Below are 27,300 nucleotides of genomic sequence, written 5' to 3' on the forward strand. Positions count from 1 at the left end.
TTTGTTTCTTCACGTCTGTCCCTTTCTATCCTCTCAGAAATTATCACCACCAACAGCTCTCGCTTCACACGGCGAGGGTCTGCTTTCGATTCCCAGCGAGGGTAGAAATATTGGACGTGTTTCTTTACACCGGCTGTCTATGTTTACCCATCAGTAAAATGGGTACCTGGGTGTTAGTGGACTGGTGTGGGTCGCATCCTGGGACAAGGACTTAATTTACGGGAAATGCTCTGCATAACAAGGGACTTTCTATATAGTTGTATGTCATTGATGTCAACTAGGACTGTATACCTTGTACATTTACTTGTACTAAATAAAGATATTATTATTATTATTATTATTATTATTATTATTATTATTATTATTATTATTATTATTATTATTATAGGTACTGCATTACTCGACACCATTGCAGTAGTACCCGTGTTTTTGTTCATAAGGAAAATAATGTCCTGCCTAATTACAAGATCATCATCAATGAGGGATTTACCTCTGGACTCACCTTCATCTTAAGTAACCTCCCTATTTACCAGATCATCATCAATGAGGGATTTACCTCTGGACTCACCTTCATCTTTAAGTAACCTCCATATTTACCAGATCATCATCAATGAGGGATTTACCTCTGGACTCACCTTCATCTCTAAGTAACCTCCCTGTTTACCAGATCATCATCAATGAGGGATTTACCTCTGGACTCACCTTCATCTTTAAGTAACCTCCCTATTTACCAGATCATCATCAATGAGAGATTTACCTCTGGACTCACCTTCATCTCTAAGTAACCTCCATATTTACCAGATCATCATCAATGAGGGATTTACCTCTGGACTCACCTTCATCTTTAAGTAACCTCCCTGTTTACAAGATCATCATTAACGGGAGATTTACGTCTTTACTCATCTTCCTATGTAACAGAGATATCATCACTCTACTGGCTGACACCATAGTTCAGACTATGGATTTTTAGTAACATTAAAATATTTTTCCCTAAACACAGCCTCAATGTGTGTATTTTCCTTTGCTTTGTATTCATATACAATATGTCATGGTCTGTCTTGTAATAATGTTGGTAGAATTGAACAATACCAGCGAGGAGCACAAGAATTCACCCAAGCGCCTGGTGAACTTCAATGACGCCTAGTGCTTAAAGAACGCAGTTTCTGGAGACACAGATGTTTTGAATCATCATTAATCGCTGTTTCTAAGACGGACTGAATAAAGGCAGCTTCGTTATCTCTGAACTATTAGCAAAAATCCCCCTCAAAACAATAAACCCCTCCAATGCATAGCTGTTACTACTAATACTACTAATACTACTATCACAAGTAATACTAAACCTACTACTACTACTACTACTACTACTACTACTACTGCTACTACTACTACCTATTTAGCCACTGCTCCACTATGCAGTGTCGTAAAATATTGCTATCTATACTCTGTGAAACACTAAACCTGTATGGGCTATTCAGAGCATGGTGGAGTATTCACCTATTTCACTAAAACTCATTAAAATTACCTCTCTTGCCATCTCAGTTTAGCAGCCAAATGTTTCTTAGTATTAACTCCCCTGGCACTGCGGGCGTCCCCATGTTAGTGATCATAAACTCTCCTTCTTACGTACTCTTGTAAACCTTAGTGAGTTTATGTGAGGGAAAAGAGATATCACACAGGAGGGGGCAACACTAAGAGGAACTACAGTCCACATCAGAGCAAGTGGCTCTTTACTCACTCACTCTCAAGAGCGCAAGATCACAGAAAATATTCACCGTGATGTGAATGTTTTTCAGTGTGTGTATATATATATATATATATATATATATATATATATATATATATATATATATATATATATATATATATATATATATATATATATATATATATATATACATATATATATATATATATATATATATATATATATATATATATATATATATATATATATATATATATATATATATATATATATTATTATTATCACACTGGCCGATTCCCACCAAGGCAGGGTGGCCCGAAAAAGAAAAACTTTCACCATCATTCACTCCATCACTCTCTTGCCAGAAGGGTGCTTTACACTACAGCTTTTAAACTGCAACATTAACACCCCTCCTTCAGAGTGCAGGCACTGTATTTCCCATCTCCAGGACTCAAGTCCGGCCTGCCGGTTTCCCTGAACCCCTTCATAAATGTTACTTTGCTCACACTCCAACAGCACGTCAAGTATTAAAAACCATTTGTCTCCATTTACTCCTATCAAACACGCTCACGCATGTCTGCTGGAAGTCAAAGCCCCTCGCACACAAAACCTCCTTTACCCCCTCCCTCCAACCTTTCCTAGGCCGACCCCTACCCCGCCTTCCTTCCACTACAGACTGATACACTCTTGAAGTCACTCTGTTTCGCTCCATTCTCTCTACATGTCCGAACCACCTCAACAACCCTTCCTCAGCCCTCTGGACAACAGTTTTGGTAATCCCGCACCTCCTCATAACTTCCAAACTACGAATTCTCTGCTATATATTCACACCACACATTGCCCTCAGACATGACATCTCCACTGCCTCCAGCCTTCTCCTCGCTGCAACATTCATCACCCATGCTTCACACCCATATAAGAGTGTTGGTAAAACTATACTCTCATACATTCCCCTCTTTGCCTCCAAGGACAAAGTTCTTTGTCTCCACAGACTCCTAAGTGCACCACTCACTCTTTTCCCCTCATCAATTCTATGATTCACCTCATCTTTCATAGACCCATCCGCTGACACGTCCACTCCCAAATATATGAATACATTCACCTCCTCCATACTCTCTCCCTCCAATCTGATATTCAATCTTTCATCACCTAATCTTTTTGTTATCCTCATAACCTTACTCTTTCCTGTATTCACCTTTAATTTTCTTCTTTTGCACACCCTACCAAATTCATCCACCAATCTCTGCAACTTCTCTTCAGAATCTCCCAAGAGCACAGTGTCATCAGCAAAGAGCAACTGTGACAACTCCCACTTTGTGTGTGATTCTTTATCTTTTAACTCCACGCCTCTTGCCAAGACCCTCGCATTTACTTCTCATACAACACCATCTATAAATATAGTAAACAACCACGGTGACATCACACATCCTTGTCTAAGGCCTACTTTTACTGGGAAATAATTTCCCTCTTTCCTACATACTCTAACTTGAGCCTCACTATCCTCGTAAAAACTCTTCACTGCTTTCAGTAACCTACCTCCTACACCATACACTTGCAACATCTGCCACATTGCCCCCCTATCCACCCTGTCATACGCCTTTTCGAAATCCATAAATGCCACAAAGACCTCTTTAGCCTTATCTAAATACTGTTCACTTATATGTTTCACTGTAAACACCTGGTCCACACACCCCCTACCTTTCCTAAAGCCTCCTTGTTCATCTGCTATCCTATTCTCCGTCTTACTTTTAATTCTTTCAATAATAATTCTACCATATATATGTATATATATATATATATATATATATATATATATATATATATATATATATATATATATATATATATATTTATATATATATATATATATATATGTGTGTGTGTGTGTGTGTGTGTGTGTGTGTGTGTGTGTGTTATTTACTACAATAAACGCTTGCAGTAATAAAGAGTTTCTTAAACGAGTGAGTTTCCAAAAAAACTGAATTGTTACAAGCGTTTAAAACGTGAAACAACTCACAGATGACAACAGAGGAGAAATGCCGGTCACTGCCACCTGGTTTTATCACTGTGGTTCACTGGCTGTAAAAATGTAGATAGACCACATTCCGTGGCTACTAAAAATGCCGCAGTTGCAGTACCCAGCAGGCTGGTAAAGCAATCTTTTAGGGCGCGATGGTCAAGTGGTAATCCTGTCGGACTGTTACTTTCCTGACCGCTGTTCGAGTCTCCAAAAAAACATTTTGAGCATACATATATATATACAAGTGTAAATATAAATATTCAATAAGATCACAGTAAACAGGTGGTATCAGAATATGCAAAACAACCACTGAGAAAGAATAGTGAAATTCCAAGCGCTTTCGTGACTTTTCACATTATCAAAGAACTATTCTTTCACAGTGGTTGTTTTGTATATATATATATATATATATATATATATATATATATATATATATATATATATATATATATATATATATATATATATATATATATATATATATATATATATATATATATATATATATATATATATATATATAGATATATATATATATATATATATAATAAATGCAATAAGATCACAGTAAACAGGTGAGTAGTCACGAAAGCGCTTGGAATTTCACTATTCTTTCAGAGTGGTTGTTGTATATATATATATATATATATATATATATATATATATATATATATATATATATATATATATATATATATATATATATATATATATATATATATATATATATATATATATATATATTCAAAATGGAGAATAAAATAAAGGTTAAAAGACTAGTGAGGAAGAGCTCAGTGTGAGCCTCTGAGAGAGTGGCTGAGGTTATCAACAAATTTTTGAGTGAGATTTTTGAGTGAGATCAACACGTTGAGGTACTGGGAAGATGGAAGGAATATTTTGATTAATTGTTGAATGTTGATGCAGAAGAGTCAGTGATCTCACGTCCTGGACAGAGAGTTATGCCAACTTATAGGTGGAAGAGCCATATGTTAGTAGGTAGACTAAAAGGAGGTACAGAAGCTGAGAATAATGCCCTCAAAAATTTGGGTCTAAAAATTGTGAAACAGTGAGTTACGCTGCCCAGTAGCATTTCATGAATTTATTTTAGCAAAATACGCAATCGTTGAGCGTTTGAGGTCGATCTCAAGGGCAATTCTAAAGTTATTGCAGGAAGAGCAGTGAAGATGAATGTGAAGAGGAAGAGGAGGAGGAGGAGAAGGAGAAAGAAGATGTGAGAAAGTTAAGCAATATAAGAATTCAAATTTATTTTTCTATTATCACACTGGCCGATTCCCACCAAGGCAGGGTGGCCCGAAAAAGAAAAACTTTCACCATCATTCACTCCATCACTGTCTTGCCAGAAGGGTGCTTTACACTACAGTTTTTAAACTGCAACATTCAAATATTAGAATCTAAATTACACACACACACACACACACACACCTGGTCCAGCAATTGGCTCCTGGAGTTCAACCCCACCAAGTGCAAAGTCATGAAGATTGGGGAAGGGCAAAGAAGACCGCAGACGGAGTACAGTCTAGGGGGCCAGAGACTACAAACCTCACTCAAGGAAAAAGATCTTGTGGTGAGTATAACACCAGGCACATCTCCTGAAGCGCACATCAACCAAATAACTGCTGCAGCATATGGGCGCCTAGCAAACCTCAGAACAGCATTCCGACATCTTAATAAGGAATCGTTCAGGACCCTATAGACCGTGTACGTTAGGCCCATATTGGAGTATGCGGCACCAGTTTGGAATCCACACCTAGCCAAGCACGTAAAGAAACTAGAGAAAGTACAAAGGTTTGCAACAAGACTATTCCCAGAGCTAAGTGGTATGTCCTACGAGGAGAGGTTAAGGGAAATCGACCTGACGACATTGGAGGACAGGAGAGATAGGGGAGACATGATAACGACATACAAAATACTGAGAGGAATTGACAAGGTGGATAAAGACAGAATGTTCCAGAGATGGGACACAGTAACAAGGGGGCACAGTTGGAAGTTGAAGACACAGATGAATCACAGGGATGTTAGGATGTATTTCTTCAGTCACAGAGTAGTCAGGAAGTGGAATAGTTTGGGAAGCGATGTAGTGGAGGCAGGATCCATACATAGCTTTAAGCAGAGGCATGATAAAGCTTACGGTTCAGGGAGAGTGATCTAGTAGCGACAAGTGAAGAGGCGGGGCCAGGAGCTTGGAGTCGACCCCTGCAACCTCAACTAGGTGAGTACAACTAGGTGAGTACACACACACACACACACAGCCAGGAGCTGAGTCTCGACCCCTGCAACCACAAATAGGTGAGTACACATAACTAGGAACGACTGAGAAAGAGAGAGATAGAAAGAGAAAGAGAGAGAGAGTACAAGGATTCCAGAGGCAGGAAAGAGACATAGTGCATCATTCCAGAAGTATATATGGAAGCTCAGCCTCCAACCAGACACCCAAACACCGTCCCCTCCCTAACCCCTACCTTCCACTCCCACCCAAAGACAATAGCCCACAACAAGCCATATCCCAACCCCGTCCCACACCCACACACCCACATTCTCCACCTTCCTCGCAACTGCCCCCGACACCAAGACCTTATGATCCTCTTCACCCCAACCTCCTAATTCACCCCATCTACATTAAGGAAGTATAATCGTATATATAATTTTTGGTAGATAAGACACAAAGGCAACATTTAGGCAACTTTATTTCGGAACGTTTCGCCTACACAGTAGGCTTCTTCAGTCGAGTACAGAAATTAGGCAGGAGCAGTAGAGATGTGAAGACGATGTAATCAGTCCATCACCCTTGAAGTCGTATATTTGAGGTTGTCAGTCCCTCAGCCTGGAGAAGTTCTGTTCCAAAGTCTGGAACTAACTGAAGATCAAGCGACAGTGTTGACACTTAAATACTGTCGGAAGGAGACGTGCAGAGTAGTAGTAGTGATCAAACAGTAGAACTGTTTGATCTGAGAGGGACATGCCCTCTCAGTGGCTACATTCTCACTACTACTACTCTGCACCTCTCCTTCCGACAGTATTTAAGTCTCAACACTGTCACTTGATCTTCAGTTAGTTCCAGACTTTGGAACAGAAATTCTCCACGCTGAGGGACTGACAACCTCAAATCTACGACTTCAAGGGTGATGGACTGACTACATCGTCTTCACATCTCTACTGCTCCTGCCTAATTTCTGTACTTGACTGAAGAAGCCTACTGTGTAGGCGAAACGTTTCGAAATAAAGTTGCCTAAATGTTGCCTTTGTGTCTTATCTACCAACCTGTCGGTATTGTATACCATTTGATAATCATATATAATTTTTAATGGGGTGGAATGGTAAGCCAGTGGAAGGCCTCGGTCAGATGACCTAAAACTCCAGCTGCGGGTCATCACATGACTAAGACCCGCGTCAGGGAGCATTTGTCCTGTTTCCTGACAAAACTTACCTAATCTAACCTATATCCAGGATCCTGACTTCTTCCAGGGCTAAAAATCCACCTCTATCCAGGATCCTGACTTCTTCCAGGGCTAAAAATCCACCTCTATCCAGGATCCTGACTTCTTCCAGGGCTAAAAATCCACCTCTATCCAGGATCCTGACTTCTTCCAGGGCTAAAAATCCACCTCTATCCAAGATCCTGACTTCTTCCAGGGCTAAAACTCCACCTCTATCCAGGATGCTGACTTCTTTCAGGGCTAAAAATCCACCTCTATCCAGGATCCTGACTTCTTCCAGGGCTAAAAATCCACCTCTATCCAGGATGCTGACTTCTTCCAGGGCTAAAAATCCACCTCTATCCAGGATCCTGACTTCTTCCAGGGCTAAAAATCCACCTCTATCCTTACCCCAATCAAAACCAGCCCTTCCCACCTCCCCTGACCCATGTACAAGGACCAGAAATTCCAGAAAAAAAGAACCAGAGCACCGCAGAAAAGAATGTAGAAGTAGGTATTTCAGCTAACGTAGATGGAATTACTAATAAGAATAGCAGAGCCATCCCCAGATATTCCTGAAACAAAACTCATTAAGATCATAACAGACGCGATCTTACCAGCTCGATATCATATCATGAGGAAAGATTGATTGATTAACAGAGGAGGAGGAGTGGTACCTCTCATCAGAAACCAGTGGAGTTTTGAGGAGATGAGAGGAAGGGACAGAGGAAAAGATGACTACGTAGTAGGCTCACTGAAGACGGGGGTCCCAAAATGGTGATAGCAGTAATGTACAACCTTCCACTAAACGGTAAGAGACCAAGACAAAAATATGACGAAAACAACAGAGCAGTGGTGGATACATTTGCGGAGGAGACTAGAAGAGCCCACGTGAGCAGGGCAAAGCTGCTGATCTTGGGAGATTTTAGCCGCATAGAGACTGGGAGAACCTGGAGCCACATGGGAGACCAGAAACGAGGAGGACCAAGATGCTGGAGGTGGTAGTGTAAAACTTCATTCACCACCATGCTAGAGACACAAGTAGAAACAGATAGAGAAAGGAAAGGATGAACCAGCAAGACTGGACCTTGTGTTCACACTGAATGATTTTGACATAGGGAATATTACACATGAAAATCCCCATGGTACTAGTGACCACATGCTTCTGAGTTTCCATTAACTTTTGGAAGTAAACGTGAAAAGAGAAGCAACATATGACAGACAAATAAAACTTAACTCAAGTATACTTGTCCAACTAATATTTAAAGCTATCCAAAGTTATTACCTTCATGACACTACTTGCAAGTTTATTCCACTCATCTACAACTCTATTGTCAAAGCAGTACTTCCCAATATCCTTTCTAAATCTAAATTTTTCCAACTTGAATCCAGTACTGCGAGTCCTGTCTTAGTTAAATATTTTCAATACGCTATATAAATCCCATTTATTTATTCCCGTTTTCCATTTGTATACTTTGTACCAACCGTATTTCTACGCCTTGCCAAAGAGTGTAAGTTCATCCTGTTTTCGTAGGAAAGGTTTATATTATGTGGAATAAATTTCGCCACCCTTCTCTGTATATTCTCGAGCTTATTTATATAAGAAAGTGTTTCTTCTGTCGTAAAATTTTGGAAAAGTGGGATGACTTGGACGAGGAAGGGTGTAATAAAGTTGGTAGAATTACCGACAATATGTAAAGTAAAAGGACACAAGTGCAACTAAAGTGACATTTAAATGTCACTTTAGTTGCACTTGTGTCCTTTTACTTTACACGAGGAAGGGTGGAAGTAAATTCAGTACACAGCTTCATGAGTAGATATAATAAAGCCCAAGAAGCCAGAAATTTGTGACGCTAATCAAAGTGGTCCAGCTAAACATTAATTCAGGCTGAGGAACTGACCATTTCAAAACCTATTCCCCCCAAAATTGATGGATTGATTACATCATTTTGACTTCGGTCCTACACCTGATGCCTCTGACTCTGTGGTTTGAAATATTTCAACCAATAACTGTACCCAACTATTATACATGTGTCTTACTCTTCACAAACAGGTGAGTACCCACATGTGTTGGGTCTTAGCTGGGTGTATAATGGGAGTGGGTGCAGCCCTCAGCCTTGACGGACCCTCAGTAAAGCAGTTAACCGAACGTAATGTAATCACTGTACGTAATGAGATATTGCAGCGGAGAAGACAAGCCCATAACAGCCAGGTAATAACACTTGTGAGTGATATTTGCTCACTTAAGGGCGAAATAATCAGAATGGGAGCCCAAAACACTTATTCGAATGGCTGATCGTGCGTTCGTTCTGTTTAATGTGTTTTTCTAATGCCGTATGTTCAACTTGGTTGTTAGTGGCCCGCTGTCTCTGTTCACCTAGAAGCAAGTATGCACCTTGTTGTCAGTCAACTGTTGTGGGTGGCCCTTGTTAAAAGATTAAAAGGTTAATCCAATGGAAGACATCTCCAGCGTCAGGTCATTATATGACTAAGACCCTCGTCAGGAGACACTTGTTCTCTTTCCAGACAAATCTTACCTAACCTAACCTAGCACCTGTTAGAGAAAATTCATTATCTCTTCAAAGCTTCTACACTTGTTCCAGCAAGATTTCATATATTTGCTCGTAGCAGGTTGAAGAGTAAAGTAGAAGGACACAAGTGCAACTAATGTGACATTTTATTGTGGCAGCGTTTCGCTCTCCAAGAGCTTTGTCAAGCCGATAGGAGAGCTCCTGGAGAGCGAAACGTTGCCTCAATAAAATGTCACATTAGTTGCACTTGTGTCCTTTTACTTTACATATTGTCGGTAATTCTACCAACATGAAGAGTCTTGGATCACGGATGTAAACAGTGTTCTCTTATCGTGCCCGTGGTGCCCTTGCTTCTCCTCGGATCTCTTTCACACCTCCCATATCTCCCAGTCCAGTACGTTGTTAAGGTACTATGTAGACTTGGGACGTGGTATAGCTCTTGACTTCCTTTCAATTTGCCTCCTGCTAGTTTCACTCCTTGCTAGCCTCATAAACTAGACCCCTTAAGCATTTTCTAGGTATTATTAGGTATCTAGTTCTTCTTAACTCTAGAAAATATTTCAGGTACTTGAAGGCATTCTTAATAATTTAAATATTTTGCTACTTCGATGTGGGCAATATTTTTGATATATTTCGAGAGATTTCCTACTCTCGCAGCACGGCCCTGGTCCAGGCTTGTCTGGTGCTTATATCGTCAACCAGGCTGTTGCTGCTGGCGGCCCATTATCACACAGTCATCACAGTTTGGTTGATCAGGTACTTGGTGCGGGTATATGCCGAGTCTGAAGATTTCTATACTTGCTTGACAGTATTTTTTATATTTTCTGGCAAAATGATAAAAATTCTGGGACAACGGATATTGATAAAATGTTTGCTTATGGTGCCCACGGCGCCCCTTCTTTGTACTGGGTTTATATTATATTTTTTTCGTATCTCTCACTCCAGTACGTTATTATGGCAGTGTGTAGATCTCTGCATCTCCTGTCTTGAACGAAACCATCAACACTTAACAGTATTCTATACGAGAGAGCACAAGTGAGTCTGAAAGTTGCACCAGTGGCATTGCGCCACTTGTTTTCAACATTCACATTGTCCAGTCCGTCATTTTTCTGGCTTTCACGTCAGTTCCTTTATTGTGTTCTCTAAATGAAAGATCGTCCGACGTTATTACACCCAAGTGTTGTACAGTTTCATCTCGTTCTGTGAGTTGATTCTACAGGGTGTTGCTTTTACTCTTGAAAAGTTCATCATTCTTCCCATATCAGATCAGGCAAACCTTTAAAATTTCGAGGTATTTTCACGTTGGCTCCATTCTGAAGCCGCGTACTCAGTGATTGGCTCAACATATGTGGTAAATAACGTTCTGAAGAATTCGTTATTCAAGTTGTTAAATGTTCGTTTGATGTTTACTAATCTTGAGTGTGCTGCTGACGTTACTCGGTCTGTGTTTAGTTCTGGCGATATGCTTGGTGTTATGTTAACTCCAGATCCCTTCAGATTTCCGATATTTGCAGCTGTTTGCTACATGACCTTGCATTTGTTTGTAATGAATTCGAGAAGCCACCGGGTTAGGATAGGTAAGATTTGTCAGGAAGCAGGACAAATGTTTCCTGGCGAGGGTTTTAAATCAAATGATGACCCGCAAGTGGAGTTTTTGGTCGTCTGATCAAGGCCTTCCACTGGCGTACCAGTCCACCCCTTTACATTCATAATGGTTATTAATATAACCATTAGTTTGAACACATATGCAATTTTAAAGTCCCCCTTGGATGAATCAAGGCCACTTGCCTTGATTCCCCCTCTTCCCCTCCTTCCCATCCTTTTCCAGTTATTTCCACCCTTCCTTATCCTTCTTCCTTCCCATCTCACGACAGCTCTCGTCGTCTTCTTCGATTCGATTCTTTTCATTAATGTGATGATGTAGACACATGAGCAAAACAAAGTTATGTTTATCCTGAAGACGTTTCGCCAACCATTGGGCTTACCAATTAATAACTAGTGGCTATTAATTAATTAACTCACTGGTGGCGAAATGCTCTCAGGGTGAAAGAACTTAAGTGTTATGATTTGTATTGGTGGTTGCAGGGGCCGAGACTCAGCTCCTGGCCCCGCCTCTTCACTGAACGCTACTAGGTCATCGCTCTCCCTGCTCCATGAGCTTTATCATACCTCGTCTTAAAGCTATGTATGGTTCCTGCCTCCACTACATCAATTGTTAGACTATTCCACTTCCTGACAACTCTATGACCGAAGAAATACTTCCTAACATCCCTGTGACTTTGTGTGTGTGTGTGTGTGTGTATACTCACCTATATGTGGTTGCAGGGGTCAAGTCAAAGCTCCTGGCCCAGCCACTACGCTAGTCGCTACTAGGTCGTTCTCTCCCCTCTCCAAGATCATTAACATACCTTCTCATGTGTGTGTGGGTGGGTAGGTGGGTGGATTTGGGTGTACCTACAGCTGGTACTGCTGCACCGGGTGGGTAGGTGGGTGTATGTGGGTGTACTTACAGCTGGTATTGCTGCACCGGGTGGGTAGGTGGGTGTATGTGGGTGTACTTACAGCTGGTATTGCTGCACCGGGTGGGTAGGTGGGTGGATATGGGTGTACTTACAGCTGGTATTGCTGCACCGAGTGGGTAGGTGGGTGTATGTGGGTGTACTTACAGCTGGTATTGCTGCACCGGGTGGGTAGGTGGGTGGATGTGCGTGTACCTACAGCTGGTATTGCTACACCGGGTGGGTAGGTGGGTGGATGTGCGTGTACCTACAGCTGGTATTGCTACACCGGGTGGGTAGGTGGGTGGATGTGGGTGTACTTACAGCTGGTATTGCTACACCGGGTGGGTAGGTGGGTGGATGTGTGTGTACCTACAGCTGGTATTGCTGCACCGGGTGGGTAGGTGGGTGGATGTGGGTGTACCTACAGCTGGTATTGCTGCACCGGGTGGGTAGGTGGGTGGATGTGCGTGTACCTACAGCTGGTATTGCTGCACCGGGTGGGTAGGTGGGTGGATGTGGGTGTACCTACATCTGGTATTGCTACACCGGGTGGGTAGGTGGGTGGATGTGGGTGTACCTACAGCTGGTATTGCTACACCGGGTGGGTAGGTGGGTGGATGTGCGTGTACCTACAGCTGGTATTGCTACACCGGGTGGGTAGGTGGGTGGATGTGCGTGTACCTAGAGCTGGTATTGCTGCACCGGGTGGGTAGGTGGGTGGATGTGCGTGTACCTACAGCTGGTATTGCTACACCGGGTGGGTAGGTGGGTGGATGTGCGTGTACCTACAGCTGGTATTGCTACACCGGGTGGGTAGGTGGGTGGATGTGCGTGTACCTACAGCTGGTATTGCTGCACCGGGTGGGTAGGTGGGTGGATGTGCGTGTACCTACAGCTGGTATTGCTACACCGGGTGGGTAGGTGGGTGGATGTGCGTGTACGTACAGATGGTATTGCTACACCGGGTGGGTAGGTGGGTGGATGTGCGTGTACCTACAGCTGGTATTGCTACACCGGGTGGGTAGGTGGGTGGATGTGCGTGTACCTACAGCTGGTATTGCTACACCGGGTGGGTAGGTGGGTGGATGTGCGTGTACCTACAGCTGGTATTGCTGCACCGGGTGGGTAGGTGGGTGGATGTGCGTGTACCTACAGCTGGTATTGCTACACCGGGTGGGTAGGTGGGTGGATGTGCGTGTACCTACAGCTGGTATTGCTGCACCGGGTGGGTAGGTGGGTGGATGTGCGTGTACCTACAGCTGGTATTGCTGCACCGGGTGGGTAGGTGGGTGGATGTGCGTGTACCTACAGCTGGTATTGCTACACCGGGTGGGTAGGTGGGTGGATGTGGGTGTACTTACAGATGGTATTGCTACACCGGGTGGGTAGGTGGGTGGATGTGCGTGTACCTACAGCTGGTATTGCTACACCGGGTGGGTAGGTGGGTGGATGTGGGTGTACCTACAGCTGGTATTGCTGCACCGGGTGGGTAGGTGGGTGGATGTGCGTGTACCTACAGCTGGTATTGCTGCACCGGGTGGGTAGGTGGGTGGATGTGCGTGTACCTACAGCTGGTATTGCTGCACCGGGTGGGTAGGTGGGTGGATGTGCGTGTACCTACAGCTGGTATTGCTGCATCCTCATATAGAGTGCTGTTAAAGTCGCATGTCCTGCGTCTTGGGCTAAAAACCATTGCATCTTCAATAATAAGATGCTGGACGCTTTGAGCCCTGTGGACCAGCTGGAAAAAGAAGAGCCATCTTATAATTACTGACGACCAGTGCAGACACTGGCACGCTGCTGCTGCTTCTCCTGCTGCTGCTTATTCTGCTGCTTCTCCTGCTGTTCCTGCTGCTTCTCCTGCTGTTCCTGCTGCTTCTCCTGCTGTTCCTGCTGCTTCTCCTGCTGTTCCTGCTGCTGCTTCTTCCACCACCACCGCTCCAACAACATCAACAACTTTTAAGACTGGCAAAGCGCTGCAAAACATTCTTTCAGTACTACATTTAGGATATTAGATGTGTGTGTGTGTGTGTGTGTGTGTGTGTGTGTGTGTGTGTGTGTGTGTGTGTGTGTGCGTGAATGCTTCATCAGTGTTACCACCCACGCAATATTGAACCCCACTCGGTCTTTTTCGCCATATTGTCAAAACTTTTCCCCAGCATCTCACGTTTTTTCTCAACGGTAAAATCTGAACTTATATATAATAAATAAATATATATATATATATATATATATATATATATATATATATATATATATATATATATATATATATATATATAGATATATATATATATATGTCGTGCCGAATATGTAAAACTGGTCAGTTAGCAAGAACTCATTTAAAACTAAGTCCTTTCTGAAATTTTCTCTTATACGTTTAAAGATATATTTTTTTTCATTAATGTTAATGTAAAAATTTTAAATTTTGCACCAAAACAATCTTAGAAAACTTACCTAACCTTATTATAGCAAGAACAATTTATTTTAGCCTAACCCAACTAAATATATTTTAGATTTGTTTACAATAATTTAATACTAAACAAACACAGTCAAATATATTTTTTTTCGTTAGGTTCAGAATGATTTTGGCGAAATTATTGCATACACAAATTTTTACTTGTCTTATATGGCAAGATGAGCATTGCTGTCTTGCCAGAAGCGTGTCCTGACGTCACAGTTCAAATGACCTTTCTTCAGGGTGTAGGCACTCTAATTACCACTTCCAGGACTCGAGTCCGGCTAACCGGTTTCCCTGAATTCGTCCAACAATGTTACATTGCTCACACTCCAAGAGCACGTCAGGTTATAAAAAAAAACTTGCCTCCTGTCTCTCATTCCTTTCTCCATCTCATTTTTCTCTCTCTCCCCTACAAAAACTCCCTCTCCCCTACAGTCACTCCCTCTCCCCTACAGTCACTCCCTCTCTCCCCTACTGTCACCCCGTTTCTCTCTTCCGTACCGTTACCCCGTCTCTCCCCTACCGCCTCCCCCTCTCTCCCCTACCGTCACCCCGTCTCTCCCCTACCGTCACCCCGTCTCTCCCCTACTGTCAAAACCTCGTCACCTCCCAGCCCTTCCAATGAGAGTTTACCAACTCTGGATTACAGTAATTTGTCCTCGCCTTGAATAGCGTATTTGTGTTGGGTGAGGGTTGGGGGTGATTGCGGCCTCCCCCACCTCCCTCCCCCCAACCCCTCTTTTCACCCTCTCCCTCTCCCCAACCCCTCTCTTCACCCTCTCCCTCTCCCCACCTCTGTATGGTAAGACAAGACGGGCAATCGCGTAATTCCGACACTAACGAGTAGTTGGCTCGTCAAAGGAACCATTGAGGAAAGACACTAACGGGCTCATTACCACCCTTTTTGCTTTGCCTTTTCTTTTTAATTTAGCAAAATTGGGTACATCAGTAGTGTGCCGTTACCCTATTCTACATGAAGTTTGCGCAGTAGGAGCAAAGGCTAGCGAAGTTTACCCTCCCACCCCCATCCGAGGTTTCCATCACAGAAGATAGGTTTACAAGTTGCTCCACATGTCTGCCCTAGATGACAGATTTGCAGTAGACCAGTGACGATACTCAAGTTTCTGGCTATTGTAGCAAGTTAGCTTAAAGGACACGTGTGCAGCTAATGCGATATTTTTATTTTGGCAACGTTTCGCTCTCCAGAAGCTTCGTCAAGGCATTACATCAAGGACACAGAAGGTATATATAGATACGTATTAGTGAGGGCAAGGTATATAATAGTCGTAGGTAGTAGTAATAATACTAGTGATAGTAGTAGTAGCAGCTATGTGATGGCCAGATTTATGATTTTGAAGAATATTCTTGCTAATACCTTAATTGTGTGATCAATGAAGAGGCCGGGCCAGGAGCTATGTGAGTACACACACGCTATGAGCTATGACTCGACCCCTGCAACCACAATTAAGTGCGTACACACACATATGGTATCTCCCAGAGAAAACACAATATACACATCACCTTACCACTACGCCACTGATCCTACCTAGTGGTAAGGTGATGCGTACATTGTGTTGTCTCTGGAGGCAGTACAAGGTTCGTAGGGTCGAGTCCTGGCCTGCCGCAATTTGGTAAATGATTTAAAATCACTTGTTTCGTGATTTAATTGCTATATATATTTATATATATATATATATATATATATATATATATATATATATATATATATATATATATATATATATATATATATATATATATGCAAAACAACCACTCTGAAAGAATAGAGAAATTCCAAGCGCTTTCGTGACTACTCACTTGATAATGTGAGTAGTCACGATAGCGCTTGGAATTTCTCTATTCTTTCAGAGTGGTTGTTTTGCATATTTTGAAATCACCTGTTTACTGTGATCTTATTGCATATATATATATATATATATATATATATATACATATATATATATATATATATATATATATATATATATATATATATATATATATATATTAATGCAGTTTCAGGGAAAGACAGAAACAAACAAACTGTATAAGAAGAGACAGAGAAACAGACAATAGAGGTGGGGGAGAGGAATACAGACAGTGAAATAGGAACACAGACACAACAAACCAGTGGAAGACGAAGACAGACTCAACTTTAACTATTTTAAAAAACCTCAGAAAGGAATTGAAATCCATTTTTTTTACTAAAAAAAAATTTCTTCAGTAATTTCATTGAGATGAGTTCCAAGCCAAGAGGACTTCAACCTAGAGAGAGAGAGAGAGAGAGAGAGAGAGAGAGAGAGAGAGAGAGCGTAAACAGTCAACCTCGTCAACCGGTTCACCTCTGAAGCCAGTCAACTCGGTAAAGAGTCTAGCATAATAAATTTGAAGCGGTGACAAACAGGCTGGCAGTTTCCAAGCGCAAACAACGGCATGAATGCACTAGTTAGTGAGGAGTCCAGAGAAGAGACGAAGGTCATTAAAGGTCACTTTTGTTTTAAGGGTGAATGATGTGTGTGCGTTTGCTCTCTCTCTCTCTCTCTCTCTCTCTCTCTCTCTCTCTCTCTCTCTCTCTCTCTCTCACTTCATTTCTGCATACCAATCTCCGACTGTGGTTGTCTTTGTTTTGCATCTGTGTTTGTTTTTGTCTGTGTGTTCGTTTATGTTTGGTAAAAAGGACACTAGTGCAACTAATGCCACATTTCACTGTGGCAACGTTTCGCTCTCCAGAAGCTTTGTCAAGCCGTCACAAACAACATATATATATATATAATATATATATATATATATATATATATATATATATATATATATATATATATATATATATATATATATATATATATATATATATATATATATATATATAATGTATTAGAGAGATATGTAAAATCATAATATAACCGCTATAGGTAGTACTAGTAGTAGTAGTAGTAATATTAGTAGTAGCAGTAGCAGTAACATTAGTAGTAGTAGTGGTTGTTGTGGTACATATATACCATCTGTGTCCTTGTATTGGCTGTAACAACTTGACAAAGTTCCTGGAGAGCGAAACGTTGCCACAATAAAATGTCACATTAGTTGTACTTGCGTCCTTTGGTTTGCGTCACTTTGCATGGTTTTTGCGTCTATGTTCGTTATTCAACTGTTTTGTCACTGTGTTGTGCTTGTGTGTGTGTGTGTTTGTGTGTACTCACCTAGTGGTACTCACCTAGTTGAAGTTGCGGGGGTCGAGTCCGAGCTCCTGGCCCCGCCTCTTCACTGATCGCTACTAGGTCACTCTCCCTGAGCCGTGAGCTTTATCATACCTCTGCTTAAAGCTATGTATGGATCCTGCCTCCACTACATCGCTTCCCAAACTATTCCACTTACTGACTACTCTGTGGCTGAAGAAATACTTCCTAACATCCCTGTGATTCATCTGTGTCTTCAGCTTCCAACTGTGTCCCCTTGTTACTGTGTCCAATCTCTGGAACATCCTGTCTTTGTCCACCTTGTCAATTCCTCTCAGTATTTTGTATGTCGTTATCATGTCCCCCCTATCTCTCCTGTCCTCCAGTGTCGTCAGGTTGATTTCCCTTAACCTCTCCTCGTAGGACATACCTCTTAGCTCTGGGACTAGTCTTGTTGCAAACCTTTGCACTTTCTCTAGTTTCTTCACGTGCTTGGCTAGGTGTGGGTTCCAAACTGGTGCCGCATACTCCAATATGGGCCTAACGTACACGGTGTACAGGGTGTGTGTTTATGTGCGTGTGTGTGTGTTTGTGTGTGTATGTGTGTGTTTATGTGTGTGTGTGTGTGTGTGTGTGTGTGTGTGTGTGTGTGTGTGTATGTGTGTGTGTGTGCGTTTGGGTGTGTGGGTGTGTTTATGTGTGTGTGTGTGTGTGTGTGTGTGTGTGTGTGGGTGTGTGTTTATGTGTGTGTGTGTGTGTGTGTGTGTGTGTGTGTGTGTGTGGGTGTGTGTTTATGTGTGTGTACTCACCTATTTGTACTCACCTATTTGTGGTTGCAGGGGTCGAGTCATAGCTCCTGGCCCCGGATCTTCGCTGATTGCTACTAGGTCCTCTCTCTCCCTGCTCCATGAGCTTTATCATACCTCGCTTTAAAACTATGTATGGTTCCCGCCTCCACTACGTCACTTTCTAGGCTATTCCACGGCCTGACTACTCTATGACTGAAGAAATACTTCCTAACATCCCTTTGATTCATCTGAGTCTTCAACTTCCAATTGTGACCTCTTGTGTCTGTGTCCCTTCTCTAGAACATCCCACATCCCGTCTTTGTCCACCTTGTCTATTCCGCGCAGTATTTTATATGTCGTTATCATGTCTCCCCTGACCCTCCTGTCCTCCAGTGTCGTCAGGCCGATTTCCCTCAACCTTTCTTCGTAGGACAATCCCCGTATCTCTGGAACTAGTCTTGTTGCAAACCTTTGCACTTTCTCTAATTTCTTGACGTGCTTGACTAGGTGTGGATTCCAAACTGGTGCTGCATACTCCAGTATGGGCCTAACGTAAATGGTATACAGAGTCTTGAACGAATCCTTACTAAGGTATCGGAACGCTATCCGTAGGTTTGCCAGGCGCCCGTATGCTGCAGCAGTTATCTGATTGATGTGCGCCTCAGGAGATATGCTCGGTGTTATACTCACCCCCAGATCTTTTTCCTTGAGTGAGGTTTGCAGTCTTTGGCCATCTAAACTATATTGTGTCTGCGGTCTTCTTTGCCCTTCCTCAATCTTCATGACTTTGCATTTGGCAGGGTTAAACTCAAGGAGCCAGCTGCTGGACCAGGCTTGTAGCCTGTCCAAGTCTCTTCGCAGTCCTGCCTGATCCTCATCCGATTTGATTCTTCTCATTAACTTCACATCATCTGCAAACAAGGACACTTCTGAGTCTATCCCTTCCGTTATGTCGTTCACATATACCAAGAACAGCACAGGTCCTAGGACTGACCCCTGTGGAACCCCGCTTGTCACAGGCGCCCACTCTGACACCTCGTCACGTACCACGACTCGTTGTTGCCTCCCTGTCAGGTATTCTCTGATCCATTGCAGTGCCTTTCCTGTTATGTGTGCCTGATCCTCTAGCTTTTGCAGTAACCTCTTGTGAGGAACTGTGTCGAAGGCCTTCTTGCAGTCCAAAAGAATGCAGTCGATCCACCCCTCTCTCTCTTGTCTTACTTCTGTCGCCTTGTCATAAAACTCTAGTAGGTTTGTGACACAGGATTTTCCTTCCCTGAAACCGTGCTGGTTGTCAGTTATACAGTTGTTTCTTTCCAGGTGCTCCACCACTCTCCTGATGATCTTCTCCATGACCTTGCATACTATACACGTTAGTGATACAGGTCTGTAGTTTAGTGCCTCATGTCTGTCTCCCTTTTTAAATATTGGGACTACATTTGCCATCTTCCATACCTCAGGGAGTTGCCCAGTTTCAAATGATGTGTTGAAGATCTTTGTTAATGGCACACAATATCTCTGCTCCCTCTTTAAGGACCCATGGAGAGATGTCTGGTCCCACCGCCTTTGAGGTGTCAAGTTCGCATAGCAGCTTCTTCACCTCCTCCTTGGTTATATGTACCTCATCCAGCACTTGCTGGTGTACCCCCCTGTTCTGATTTCCTGGAGTCCTACTGGTTTCCACTGTAAATACTTCTTTAAATCTCGTGTTGAGCTCCTGACATACCTCTCTGTCGTTTCTTGTGAATTCCCCATCACCCTTCCTCAGTCTGATTACCTGGTCCTTGACTGTTGTTTTCCTCCTGATGTGGCTGTACAACAGCTTCGGGTCAGTCTTGACTTTCGATGCTATGTCATTTCCATATTGTCGCTGAGCCTCCCTTCTTATCCGTGCATATTCGTTTCTGGCTCTTCGGCTAATCTCTTTATTTTCCTGAGTTCTCTGTCTTCTGTACCTTTTCCATTCTCTAGCACACCTAGCTTTTGCCTCCCTACATCTTTGGGTGAACCAAGGACTCGTTCTGTTCTTCCCATTATTTCTGTTTCCCTTGGGAACAAACCTCTCCTCCGCCTCCTTGCATTTTGTTGCCACATAGTCCATCATTTCTTGTACTGGTTTTCCTGTCAGTTCCCTCTCCCACTGAATGTTTTGAAGGAAGTTCCTCATGCCTGAGTAGTTCCCCCTTTTGTAGTTTGGTTTTTCCCACCCTATTCCTGCTACTCTCTCCACTTGAAGCTCAACTATGTAGTCGAAGCACAGAACCACATGATCACTAGCTCCCAGGGGCCTTTCATACATGATATTCTCGATGTCCGAACTACTCAAGGTGAATACAAGGTCCAGTTTTGCTGGTTCATCCTCTTCTCTCTCTCTGGTAGTGTCTCTAACATGTTGATGCATGAGGTTTTCCAGTACCACATCCAACATCTTGGCTCTCCATATTTCGGGACCCCCATGGGGCTCCAGGTTTTCCCAGTCAGTCTCCTTGTGATTGAAATCACCCATAACTAGTAACTTTGCTCCCCCCATGTGTGCTCTCCTGGCCACCTCGGCTAGTGTGTCGACCATTGCTATGTTGCTCTCATCGTATTCTTCTCTTGGCCTCCTGCAGTTCTGTGGTGGGTTGTACATTACTACAATTATCACCTTATGTCCCTCAGACTGGATTGTTCCTACTAAGTAGTCCCTTTCGCCCGTGCCGTCCATTCCTTCCATTTCCTCAAACCCCCACTGGTTTTTAATGAGCAGTGCAACTCCTCCTCCCCCTCTCCTCCCTCTGTCTTTCCAGAGGATTTGATATCCGGATGGAATGATTGAATCTGTTATTATTCTGGTGAGTTTTGTTTCTGTGAGTGCTATTATGTCTGGGGATGTCTCCTTGATTCTTTCGTGCCACTCCTCATATTCATTTGTTATTCCATCTGCATTTGTATACCACACCTTCAACTTCTTTTCTAAGACTGTGGTCTGGGAGGTTTATTGGGGTTGGGGAAGTGGGAGACCTGATAAGGAACTATGGGTGGTTGCTGTGGGGGTGGAGTTTGTAATGCAGTGGGTGGGGGCATTGGATGTGGCATGGGTGTTTTGATTTAGAGTGTTTGGTTGCACTGGGGTTGACCTGGTTGGGAGGCTTCTATAGGAAGTTGAGGGAGGCTGTATTTGGTCTTCTTCCTGTTTATGTGTGTGTTTATGTGTGTGCGTGTGTTTTATGTGTGTTTTTGTGTGTACTCACCTAGTTGTACTCACCTAGTTGAGGTTGCGGGGGTCGAGTCCGAGCTCCTGGCCCCGATTCTTCACTGATCGCTACTAGGTCACTCTCCCTGAGCCGTGAGCTTTATCATACCTCTGCTTAAAGCTATGTATGGATCCTGCCTCCACTACATCACTTCCCAAACTATTCCACTTACTGACTACTCTGTGGCTGAAGAAATACTTCCTAACATCCCTGTGATTCATCTGTGTCTTCAGCTTCCAACTGTGTCCCCTTGTTACTGTGTCCAATCTCTGGAACATCCTGTCTTTGTCCACCTTGTCAATTCCTCTCAGTATTTTGTATGTCGTTATCATGTCCCCCCTATCTCTCCTGTCCTCCAGTGTCGTCAGGTTGATTTCCCTTAACCTCTCCTCGTAGGACATACCTCTTAGCTCTGGGACTAGTCTTGTTGCAAACCTTTGCACTTTCTCTAGTTTCTTCACGTGCTTGGCTAGGTGTGGGTTCCAAACTGGTGCCGCATACTCCAATATGGGCCTAACGTACACTGTGTACAGGGTCCTGAATGATTCCTTATTAAGATGTCGGAATGCTGTTTTGAGGTTTGCTACGCGCCCATATGCTGCAGCAGTTATTTGGTTGATGTGCGCTTCAGGAGATGTGCCTGGTGTTATACTCACCCCAAGATCTTTTTCCTTGAGTGAGGTTTGTAGTCTCTGACCCCCTAGACTGTACTCCGTCTGCGGCCTTCTTTGCCCTTCCCCAATCTTCATGACTTTGCACTTGGTGGGGTTGAACTCCAGGAGCCAATTGCTGGACCAGGTCTGCAGCCTGTCCAGATCCCTTTGTAGTTCTGCCTGGTCTTCGATCGAGTGAATTCTTCTCATCAACTTCACGTCATCTGCAAACAGGGACACCTCAGAGTCTATTCCTTCCGTCATGTCGTTCACAAATACCAGAAACAGCACTGGCCCTAGGACTGACCCCTGCGGGACCCCGCTGGTCACAGGTGCCCACTCTGACACCTCGCCACGTACCATGACTCGCTGCTGTCTTCCTGACAAGTATTCCCTGATCCATTGTAGTGCCTTCCCTGTTATCCCTGCTTGGTCCTCCAGTTTTTGCACCAATCTCTTGTGTGGAACTGTGTCAAACGCCTTCTTGCAGTCCAAGAAAATGCAATCCACCCACCCCTCTCTCTCTTGTCTTACTGCTGTCACCATGTCATAGAACTCCAGTAGGTTTGTGACACAGGATTTCCCGTCCCTGAAACCATGTTGGCTGCTGTTGATGAGATCATTCCTTTCTAGGTGTTCCACCACTCTTCTCCTGATAATCTTCTCCATGATTTTGCATACTATACATGTCAGTGACACTGGTCTGTAGTTTAATGCTTCATGTCTGTCTCCTTTTTTAAAGATTGGGACTACATTTGCTGTCTTCCATGTCTCAGGCAATCTCCCTGTTTCGATAGATGTATTGAATATTGTTGTTAGGGGTACACATAGCGCCTCTGCGCTGTGTGTGTTTATGTGTGTGTGTGTGTGTGTGTGTGTGTGTGTGTGTGTGTGTGTGTGTATGTGTGTGTGTATGTGTGTGTGTGTATCTGTGTGTATGTGTGTGTGTGTGTTTGTGTGTGTGTATGTGTATGTGTGTGTGTGTGTGTGTGTGTGTGTGTGTGTGTGTGTGTGTGTGTGTGTGTGTGTATGTGTGTGTGTATGTGTGTGTGTGTATGTGTGTGTATGTGTGTGTGTGTGTTTGTGTGTGTGTATGTGTATGTGTGTGTGTGTTTGTGTTCGTTTTTTGCCTCTGTAGTTTTTGTTCTTTATCTCTGTTATTGTTTTATATTTGTGTGTTTGTTTTTCTCCCAAGTTCATCTTATTTTTTAAATAATTCATTTTAATAAGTATATTAGTTCATCTTATTTTACCCATTAGTTCAACTAATTTTAGTCTAGTTCATCTTATTTATCCCTTTGTTCATATCAAATTTCCTCTAGTTTATCTTATTTCTCCCCTAGTTCATCTCATTTTTCCCCTAGTTTATCTTATTTCTCCCCTAGTTCATCTCATTTTTCCCCTAGTTTATCTTATTTCTCCCCTAGTTCATCTTATTTTTCGCCTAGTTTATCTTATTTCTCCCCTAGTTCATCTTATTTTTCGCCTAGTTTTTCTTATTTCTCCCCTAGTTCATCTCATTTTTCCCCTAGTTTATCTTATTTCTCCCCTAGTTCATCTTATTTTTCGCCTAGTTTTTCTTATTTCTCCCCTAGTTCATCTCATTTTTCCCCTAGTTTATCTTATTTCTCCCCTAGTTCATCTTATTTTTCGCCTAGTTTATCTTATTTCTCCCCTAGTTCATCTCATTTTTCCCCTAGTTTATCTTATTTCTCCCCTAGTTCATCTTATTTTTCTCCTAGTTTATCTTATTTCTCCCCTAGTTCATCTCATTTTTCCCCTAGTTTATCTTATTTCTCCCCTAGTTCATCTTATTTTTCTCCTAGTTTATCTTATTTCTCCCCTAGTTCATCTCATTTTTCACCTAGTTTATCTTATTTCTCCCCTAGTTCATCTTATTTTTCGCCTAGTTTATCTTATTTCTCCCCTAGTTCATCTCATTTTTCCCCTAGTTTATCTTATTTCTCCCCTAGTTCATCTTATTTTTCGCCTAGTTTATCTTATTTCTCCCCTAGTTCATCTCATTTTTCCCCTAGTTTATCTTATTTCTCCCCTAGTTCATCTTATTTTTCGCCTAGTTTATCTTATTTCTCCCCTAGTTCATCTCATTTTTCCCCTAGTTTATCTTATTTCTCCCCTAGTTCATCTTATTTTTCTCCTAGTTTATCTTATTTCTCCCCTAGTTCATCTCATTTTTCCCCTAGTTTATCTTATTTCTCCCCTAGTTCATCTTATTTTTCTCCTAGTTTATCTTATTTCTCCCCTAGTTCATCTTATTTTTCACCTAGTTTATCTTATTTCTCCCCTAGTTCATCTTATTTTTCACCTAGTTTATCTTATTTCTCCCGTAATTCATCTCATTTTTCCCCTAGTTTATCTTATTTCTCCCCTAGTTCATCTTATTTATCGCCTAGTTTATCTTATTTCTCCCCTAGTTCATCTCATTTTTCCCCTAGTTTATCTTATTTCTCCCCTAGTTCATCTTATTTTTCGCCTAGTTTATCTTATTTCTCCCCTAGTTCATCTCATTTTTCCCCTAGTTTATCTTATTTCTCCCCTAGTTCATCTCATTTTTCCACTAGTTTATCTTATTTCTCCTTTAGTTCATTTCATTTTTCCCCTAGTTTTTCTTATTTCTCCCCTAGTTCATCTTATTTTTCGCCTAGTTTATCTTATTTCTCCCCTAGTTCATCTCATTTTTCCCCTAGTTTATCTTATTTCTCCCCTAGTTCATCTCATTTTTCCCCAAGTTTATCTTATTTTTCCCCTAGTTCATCTTATTTTTCCCCTAGTTTATCTTATTTCTCCCCTAGTTCATCTTATTTTTCCCCTAGTTTATCTTATTTTTCCCCTAGTTCATCTTATGTTTCCCCTAGTTTATCTTATTTCTCCCCTAGTTCATCTCATTTTTCCCTTAGTTCATCTCATTTTTCCCTTAGCTCATCTTATTTTTTCCCTAATTCATCTCATTTTCCCAGTTCATCGCATTTTCCCATCAAACATTTTTCCCCTTATATTTTCTCTCTATTCCTTTCTTCTTTCTCTTAACATTTTTACTTCTGTTTTTATGTAGTCTTTTGTTTATTGTTCTCTCTCTTGGCAACAATTTCTGCCTGTGTTTGTGCTTCTCTTTTCTTTGTATTCTAATATTTTGTGCAGATTTTTTTCGCTTTTATTATTCGTTGTTTCATTATTGCAGTTTGCTCCTCCCACGGCTTTATTGTCATTTCTTCACCTCCTTTATCTCGCTTTATTTTATGTGTTTTTATTACGATTTCGTGTCGGAACTTTACGTCATTGTTGCATGTTATGTATATATTGCGTCACTGCTATGCGAATTGCGTTATCGCTGTACGTGTTGCGTCATGCAGTACGTTTTGCTTCATCGGTATACATATGCATGTATACCATAGCAATTATTTTTATAATGTACATTGCTGCCTCCAGGTTTGTATTTTATCTCTACAAGTCATGATATATATATATATATATATATGTATATATATATGTATATATATATATGTATATATATATATGTATATATATATATGTATATATATGTCGTGCCGAATATGTAAAACTGGTCAATTAGCAAGAACTCATTTAAAATTAAGTCCTTTCTAAAAAATTTCTCTTATACGTTTAAAGATATATTTTTTTCATTAATGTTGATGTAAAAATTTATGATATTGCACCAAAATGAACTTAGAAAACTTACCTAACCTTATTATAACAAGCGAAATTTATTTTAGCCTAACCCAACAAAATATATTTTAGATTTGTTTACAATAATTTAATACTAAATAAACAAAGTGAAATATATATATTTTCCGTTAGGTTCAGAATGATTTTGGCGAAATTATTGCATACACGAATTTTCACTTGTCCCGTATGGCAAGATGAGCGTTGATATTTAAGCCAAGATCGCAAGTTCTGCCTATTCGGCACGACATATATATATATATATATATATATATATATATATATATATATATATATATATATATATATATATATATATATATATATATATATATATATTTATATATATATAGATATATAGATATATATATAGGGAGGTACCACCTCTAGAACTGTTATAGGGACCCTCATCCTCAGAGAAAAGAATAAACTTGCTTCAGGGAAAACTCAAGGTTTTCCCTGAAGCTGTTTGAGAATTTTCTCCTACCACCCCCTATATTTTATGTATATTTTATTTAAAGACAAAATACATTGACAAAATATTCACAAAAATACGATAGAAAGTAAAACAACATAGGTGACTCAGAGCTACATCTCGAATACTTCGTCCAGCTCCCCGGCGGTGGGCCGCGTGCCCAGAATGCTGCAGGCATTTCCTCTCTGGATTGCAACACTGAGTCTCTGAAAGAGGAAGCTGGTCGCCCTGTGGTCCTTGGTTTCTATGATGAGCTTTTCACCCAGCTCTATTAGGAACTTTAGAGCACACTTACCCCATGTTCCAAGGGTCTCCGACCCTATTGGGATGAAGTTATAGCAAGAGGGAAGGTCTTCATATTTGCGGATCTTCTGGGTCTCCCTGTGGCTGGCAGCTCCACCCCCTTCCACTACGGAGTATGGCAAGTAGGTGTCTGCCAATGTGGTGGCACATGTGTAGTCCCAGGCAATCTGCTTTCCATCCTTCCAAGGTAGCATAGTGGCTCCATGGGTTTGAAACACGAAACTATCCCATTTTACACTTTATTTACCATTTACAAATGGTAAATGGTCAAAGTCAGACCAAAGCGTAGTCGTTAGTCTCGGTATTGTGCCTTTTTGT

The sequence above is a fragment of the Cherax quadricarinatus genome, chromosome 91, assembly GCF_038502225.1.
Source record: "Cherax quadricarinatus isolate ZL_2023a chromosome 91, ASM3850222v1, whole genome shotgun sequence".
Classification (NCBI taxonomy): Eukaryota; Metazoa; Arthropoda; class Malacostraca; order Decapoda; family Parastacidae; genus Cherax; species Cherax quadricarinatus.